The following is an 8132-nucleotide window of genomic DNA, read 5'->3' as shown; positions in this document are numbered from 1 at the left end:
ACCATAGATACTACATCACACATGCTTTGGTTTTCTTTCAATTAATTACCCCATTTTGCAAGTGCTTTGTTTTACTCATCACATCTCTGGGGTAAGTTTAATTATCCCCTGTTAACAGAGAAGAAAACCCAGCTCCAGAGACATTGACTTATCTGTCCAAGGTCACCAACCAGAGGGACCATGGCTGGGTTTAAATCCCAGCTCTCTGTTGTTATAGGATATACATGTTCCTCTATGCCTCATGTGATTTTCCCACCTGTCAGTAATCTCACGTCCAAATAATACAGTCCAGTCTCTGAATCCATGGAAAACCTTTTCTTCTGATGGACCTAATTGAAATCTATCAAAAGAGCAGCAGCATGCTGCTTTGGCAGAGCACATTCTGAAATTGGAAATTTCAGAAATTGGAAATTGGAAATACAGGAAAAATCAGCATGGCCCCTGCACAAGGATAACACATAAATTCATGGAACATTCCATATTTTTCATAGAATGATTGAACTCATTTGCGGGATATTAAAAAAGAAGTAAGATAGTACGATAATGGTATCCAAAGACAATGGATACAAGCTTCAAGAGGAATGGTCCATGGGAGGAAGCATACCACAAAGAGCTGGGAAGTGCAGTGATGGTAGAGAAGGGACCACTAGGACAATGCGAATTGGAAATGATCACTCTAGACAAGAACTGAATGCAGGAAGGAGATAAAGTGATAAGGCATGATACCCTTCAGTGCCAATATCGCAATTCACAGCCACAGTGTCTAAAAGTGGGGAAAATGGGGGAGGGGGATGTCTGTCCCTGAAATAGGCAGAGGGTGAGAGTGGGAGGTAAATTGGTGAAGGGAAATGTACACTGGTGAATATTTGGAGTAACCGGTTCTTACTCTAATCAGGATATTTTTTCTTTGCACGTGCTTGTCTCTCATGGGCAAGAGAATCCTCTGGAGTGGCCCCCTCATCCTACCTATTCTCAATCCATGGGGGTGGTCCTACTCTTCCCAATAAAGACCCAGTCAGAGAGACTTCCTTTGGTTTTGACCTACAACTAGTCTCTATGCCTGCTGGTGCTCTTTTGCCTGCTGGCTAAGAGCTTGTGGTGGAAGTTCCTGAATCTGTTTTACCTTCCTAACCTTTGTGGATTATTTTGTGTGTCAATATTGCTTCCAGATTTATGTTTCCCAATCTTCCCTGGATTGGGGCATAACGATTCCACTACAATGAAGGTTGTTGGCCTTTGTATGACTGATCAATCATGAACAACTTCGTATCTCTGAAATCAATAAAACCAACTGTATTATGAACAACCTTGTAACCAGGGTGTTTAAATAAAGCAATTAAAAAAAAAAGCACCAGCAAGCCAGATGTATGGTTATGACACAAATATGATATTATGCCATAGGACTTTAGAAAGTGGTTTATTGGGTTATAATCATAACTTATTCCTTCTTTGATCCCAATCTTCGAGTCTGCTGTATCATTACTTTGTAAGTTCCACAAAATATTGGAATGTCACAAGCCACAGATGCTGTAAAATTTCAAACCTTTCATGGAAATATGACTCCTGATGCCAGTCAAAAGAAACTGGTCAAATTTGGTAGTATCTCTTCCAAAGGAAGTTTTGTGCTTTCAGCCCACCTCAGTTGTTGGTAGTGGCCTTTGGATTGGTCCTCATATTGCCTTCTAATTAGATGTCTCTCAAGTGACCCTTTTGGTTTTCTTTTTAAAAAGATGTTTCCCCATTGGCTCTTCATCTGACTTTTCCCTTCCCCTTGGGGGCGGACTTTGTTTATCTCAATAAAGGCTACTCACAAGGCCTGGAAGAGGAGCTGCCATCTTGGCTCATGTGTATAAACAGCTTGCGGTTAGTTTTCTGGCCTGCTATTCCTTCCCAACTGTGTGTGGATTATTTCCTGCGTCGGAATTGCTGCTGGACCTACAGCTCTTGTCGTACCTGGACAGGAGGCATAGGGATCCCTCTCCCTTTCTGGGGATTGTGAAACACACAACCCACCATTTCACAGCAGTTACCTTCATCTCACCTGCCTGGAACCTAACATAATAGACTGCATGGTTAGCTTTACTTGCGTTTCCTTTTAAAAAGCACCATTTTGGGTCTACCTGTACAAGTTTAGGTAAAAGAAATTACTCTAGCCATGAATCTATTTAAGAGCTCTTTCCATTACATACTATCAACTGAAATTTGTCATTTTGTCATGACCTGTGATAAAAAGCTATTATCTTTTGCCGGGGCTTCCACATCTCCATCTAACTTTCTCAGTAAGGTGGGCTCTTCTGAGAAACTAGGGGAACAGCACAAATACAATTTATTTTTTAAATAATGTAGAAGACTGAAATGGGAACTCAAGTGTGTTTCCTCTTATTATTCAGTGTGTTGGTTCATAACAAGGAAAAAGAGATCACTTGTTAATAAAACAGAGAGCATTATTCTAGCTCAGAAATGCAAGTAGCCACTGAGTCATGAAAATCTAATGTCTGGGGGCCCGAGAGATAGCATGGAGGTGGAGCATTTGCCTTGCATGCAAGGTGGTTCGAATCCTGGCATCCCATATGGTCTCTCGAGCCTGCCAGGAGTGATTTCTGTGAGTAGAGCCAGGAGCACCGCTGGTATGACCCCACACACACAAAAAAAAAGAAAGAAAAAATTTAATGTCTGTATATGAAAAAATGGTTTGAGGCATTTATCATTAACATTAACATAAATCAAAGCAACCATGGGATATTTTCCACCAATGAGACTGGCACACATCACAAAGAACAAAACAGCCAGTGTTGGCAGAAATGTGGAAAAATGGTCCCTCATTCACTAATGATGGGGATGCTGGTGGATCCAACCTTTTTGGAAAACAATATGAACTTGCCTCAAAAAACTAAGAATTGAGTTTGCATATGATCCAGCAATTCTACTTTTGACCATCTACACAAAGGCCCAAAAATTCTATTTAGAAAAGACATGTGCAATTCTATGTTCCTTACAGGACTATTCAAACACAATAGCCAAAATCTGGAAATAACCCAAGCATCAAAGAATAGATGCCTGAATAAAAAAAAAAACAAACCTGGGGTACATATGCATAATAAAATAATACTCAGCTGTAAGAAAAACTAGAATCCTAAAATTTGCTAAGTGGATGAATCTGGAGAGTATCCTGCTCAATGAAGTTGGTCTGAAGTTAGAGAGACACAGAATGATGTCTCTTATATGTGGGATATATAAGGCTATTATAGAGAAATAATGAATACCCAATGGCAATGGAAACTATAAACTTGTGTTCAGTAAAAATCTTACCCCAAGGAGGCAGTATGGTGGACAGATACTGAAACCAGCAGAGGGACGCAATCACCTGAATGGAGGGTGTGGTGCTGGGATAGTTCATGTATGAAATCTTACTAAATAGTACTATGTAAACCATAGTAGAGAAGAGAGGAGGGGAGGAGAAAAAAGGAGAGGAGAGGAAAAGAGAGGAGAGAAGAGAGAAAGGGAGGGAAGCAGAAGAAAGGTTCTCTTTTCTTTTTCAAGCTTTTTATCAGATCTGAAGCTCCTCATCTCAATTCCTCCTTGCCTACTTCTAAGGAAAACTAAAAGCAAATCCTCTTCCATCTCAATGCACAGAGGCTTCCCCTCAGTTCCCAAAAATGTTTTCATCCCTTTTCAGAGGTAAATATTTAAAAACCTGACCCACTTCTGTGGTGAGGTAGTACATCTATAACGAAATATCTCAGAAAGAGGCCTTTTTTTTTTTTAATTTGGAAACTACCATTATTTTCTGATAAAAATCTCTAACCCAAGGGTCTCCAGAACAAAGAGCAGGGAGTGTGCTGCGAAGAGACAGCGCCTGGGGAAGAGCACAGGCTGGAAAGGTGTGATTGTTTTCACTGTGCAAAGCACTAGTGTTGGCAGGCTTGCTATTAAGGCATGCTGACTTCTGCGGGCACATCCAGCCTTCCTTCTCTGGAAACAGCTCTGCCCTCTCCACATAAAAGTGTTTCTGCATCCATTAACGCTTCATCCTGAAGAGCTGGACTATGACAAGGGGAAAAGCTAAAATCTCATCTACTCTGGTCTCAGTCCTGCTTTGTTAGAAACAAGAAAAGGGAGATTTCCCTCCATGGGAGCATATGGAGTTGGTTTTCAGATGAGTGGGCAAAGGAAGAATTAATCAGAGTCAAAATAGAATTTTCCTAGAGAAAATGAAGGTGTTTTCATTGTCTCTATGTAAAAAAGCCCAACAGTGCTCAGGGTTTACTCCTCCAATGGTCCTCAAACTACGGCCCGCGGGCCACATATTGTATTTATTCCCATTTTGTTTCTTCACTTCTAAATAAGATATATGCAGTGTGCATAGAAATGTGTTCATAATTTTTGTTTTTACTATAATCTGGCCCTCCAACAGTCTGAAGGACAGTGAACTGGCCCCCTGTTTAAAAAGTTTGAGGACCCCTGCAGGAGTCCTGATTCTGCTCAGGGATCACTGCTGGTAGTTCTCAGCCAAATAAGCACCCAACCCACCCAGGGGACTAGGGCTCCAGCCAGAAATGAAGATGTTTGGCCTAATTATTCTAAATAATAATTCTACATTATAATAATAATTCTAAGTACTTTGTCAGTTTTCATGTCTCATGACAGGGCTAGACAGGAAAGCATCATAAGGCAGCAGTAAAGGAGTAAAATAGGAAGAACATTGCTGTAAAAAAGGTATCAAAAGCATGTTCTTCCCCACAGAACCAGTGCTTTTCTTGACAGAACTATAATGATTAGGTGGTTTAAACATGCTTGCATCATGTGAGAACATAGAAGGTGACTAAGTGAGCTAATTCCTTTGAGAACTCTTGCCTTATGATCAGCTGACACCATCTTTGAATTTGTGGCTATTTCTAAACAGACACAGATAAGCCACACACCCCTACATTTTGTGCCCCGTTGTGCAAGATAGAAGCAGTGGCCAAAAAAAGGCTGGACCAGGGACCACGATGATAAAAATCTTTGGAAATGATCTCTCTGAACTAGAATTGGGAATTTAAAGAAAGTAAAAATGATATACATGTACATCTTCAGTAACACTATTGCAATTTATAGTGTCTAAAAGGAAGAAAGGGGAGAGAGACATACAGGCAGGCAAGCAGGCAGACAGGCAGACAGACAGACAGACAGACAGACAGAAAGTATCTGCCATAGAAGTGGTTTTCAGGGGAGGGAGAGTACAGAAAGTAACTAGGGACATTGGTGCCCAGAAATGAACACTGGTGAAGGGATGAATGTTGAATGAAATTTACCTACCAAGAACTTTTAAACTCAGTCTCATGATTTAATTTAAAAACATTACTTTTATTAATCAGAGATTATTAAATAGCTATTTAATAAAACAGGATTCAAGCCTCTGTGCTTACAAGTTCCAACCTTTAAAAAGTGGGGAGGTTGTAAAAAAAAAAAAAAAAAAAAAAAAAAAAGCACTTCTATACGTGTAGGGGTGTAAAGGGCATTGTTGTATTGTGTTTTTGTGGTGTTAGGGTACATCCTTAGTAGTGGTATTGCTGGGTAGCCAAAATCTGAAAACAGCCCAGATGTCCTACAACAGATGAGTATGTAAAGAAACTGGTACATCTACACAATAAATACTATGCAGCTGTTAGAAAAAATGAAGTCACAAAATTTATTTATATATGATGGATATGAAGAGTATTATGCTGAGTGAAATGAGCCAGAGGGTGAGGGACAGACATAGAACAGTCTCATTCATCTATGAGATTTAAGGGAAAAAATGAAAGACAGTATAATAATAATAATACCCTGAGACAATAGAGATGAGGCCCAGAAGGACCAGCCCATAATATGAAGCTTACCACAAAGAGTGGTGAGAGAAGTTAGAGAAATAATTACACTTATAACTACCATGATGATGCTAGAAAGAGGATTACAATGTATGTCTTGTACATAGGCAAGAGAAGAGGGGAGGAGGAAAATGAGAACTTTGGTGGTAGAAAAGTTGCACTGGTGAAGGGAGGTGAATTTTTTTTTCGGGCCACACCCATTTGATGCTCAGGGGATACGCCTGGCTAAGGGCTCAGAAATTGTCCCTGGCTTGGGGGGGACCATATGGGATGCCGGGGGATTGAACAGCGGTCCTTCCTTGAATATCGCTTGCAAGGCAGACACCTTACCTCTAGCGCCATCTCGCTGGCCCCTTTTTCTTTTTTTTCTTTGTTTTTTTGTTTGTTTGTTTGTTTTGTTTTGTTTTGGTTTTTGGTTTTTGGGTCACACCAGCAGTGCTCAGGGGTTACTCCTAGCTCTTTGCTCAGAAATCACCCCCAGCAGGAGACCATATGGGATGCCAGGATTCGAACCAATGACCTTCTGCATGAAAGTCAAACGCCTTACCTCCATGCTATCTCTCCATTTCCAGGTTTGCTTTTCAGAGGTAAATATTTTATGGCTGAAACCCAATTGTGAACATGTTTGAAACCATGGCACTTAAATAAATAAATTACTTTTTTAAAAGAAAAGAAAATTCAGGAGATCAGCTGAGCTGAAGTCACTGTGCCTTGAGAGTCATTGCTCTCCATGGCATAGATTTCCTTCTCTGAATCAAAGAGGTCTGAGGAGCATCATACTTGGTCTTAAGTGTTCATTTATTAGCTTCACACACACACACACACACATTTGAGAGCTAAGGCCCTGTTCATGGGCCATTTATTAACTCAAGATTCTGTTCTCAGTTTTCTTATTTCAAAAACATCCCCATGTCACAACATACAACTCACAGCACACACACACACACCCATACCCATCATCCTACACATAAACTCAGACCCAACATCATATTACACACATTTATACCCACCATCACATATATCTACTCAGACCCACCATATAGCACACACCTATATCTGCCATTACGCGCATACGCACATCACATCTACCATGACATCACGTATATATCACACACCCCATCATACATGTCTATACAGATACCACACCCCACATCACACACCCACATACATCCCATCATATACCTACATAGAAACATACAAACTTGTTTCCAATCATTTGTACTTTTCATGCAAACTTCATCAAAATAAAGTGTGTCCTTCACACAGCTAGTACAAAGATGTCTGTACTTATTATTCATGTCAGGTACTGTAAATAATATGAATCATTGCCTCCAATTCCCAACTACCCAATCATGTTGACATTTTAATTCAATTTATCTCTAAATAGTCCTTTGAGGCAGGAAGGAGCAGTGATGGCAAGCGTCCATAAACCAATATTCCCAAGTATCACTTTTTTTCAGGTATCCTTTCACACACAGAAGTAAACAGCAGCTACATTCTCTCAGATCCCAGACCACAATGATTACTATTCTCAGATAACAACAGTTCAGTCATAAAGTAAGTGACTATAAACCACACACAACCCTAACTCTGACTTTGCTGCTGAAACTCCAATCAGAAGGATTCAAAGGAAGAACACATTCTAAAGGAAACTTCTAGAAGAGGTTTCTTAGAAGAATAGAAGAGCCACTATAAAGAAAAAATTGACAGCATGTTAGTTCCAGAATCTACACATCAAAGTCTTAACATCCAAACCTCAGAGCATGATCTCAGGGATGGCATCTTTGTAGAGTCATGAAGACACTTTCTAATCTCCAGCAACCAGTATCCTGGTGAGAGAACACAGACACGTCGACATGCAGAGCCTGAAGATGACGTGAAAACACTCAGAGAAGACAGTCACCACCAAACCAAAGGGGGTTAGAACAGTTCCCTCTCTCATAATCCGCAGAAGGAACCAGCTCTGCCAATACCTGCTTTCAAACTTCTTGATGCCAGGCCTAGAGAAGGTGAAATCCTGTTGTTGAACATAGTGGGTCTGTGGTCATTGAAATGTGGCCATCACACAGGACAGCACCATCCTCTCCTGCCATAGGAAGCCATGTGGGGGCCTGGTGAGACAGGTGCTAGCCTTCAGGTCAAGTTTTGTCAGAGCTATAACCCTACCACTTTTGTGCTATGATGTTGGGTGGGTCCTTGACATTTCTGGCACCATTGTCTTGTCACCTGTAGAGAGTAATGTCCATGATGGTTACATGAGACAATGCATACAAAATGCTACCC

General features: G+C 40.6%; 1 non-coding gene across 1 annotated transcript; it reads left to right on the top strand.

The window, feature by feature from the left end:
* The first annotated feature begins 382 nt into the window (after positions 1–382).
* Positions 383–486, top strand: LOC126017157 (U6 spliceosomal RNA). Its single transcript, XR_007498819.1, has one exon. It is a non-coding gene; the product is annotated as a U6 spliceosomal RNA (small nuclear RNA).
* Positions 487–8132: the final 7646 nt, after the last annotated feature.

Source organism: Suncus etruscus, chromosome 8 (genome assembly GCF_024139225.1).
Source record: "Suncus etruscus isolate mSunEtr1 chromosome 8, mSunEtr1.pri.cur, whole genome shotgun sequence".
NCBI lineage: Eukaryota > Metazoa > Chordata > Mammalia > Eulipotyphla > Soricidae > Suncus > Suncus etruscus.
This window is presented reverse-complemented; position numbering and strand designations above follow the sequence as displayed.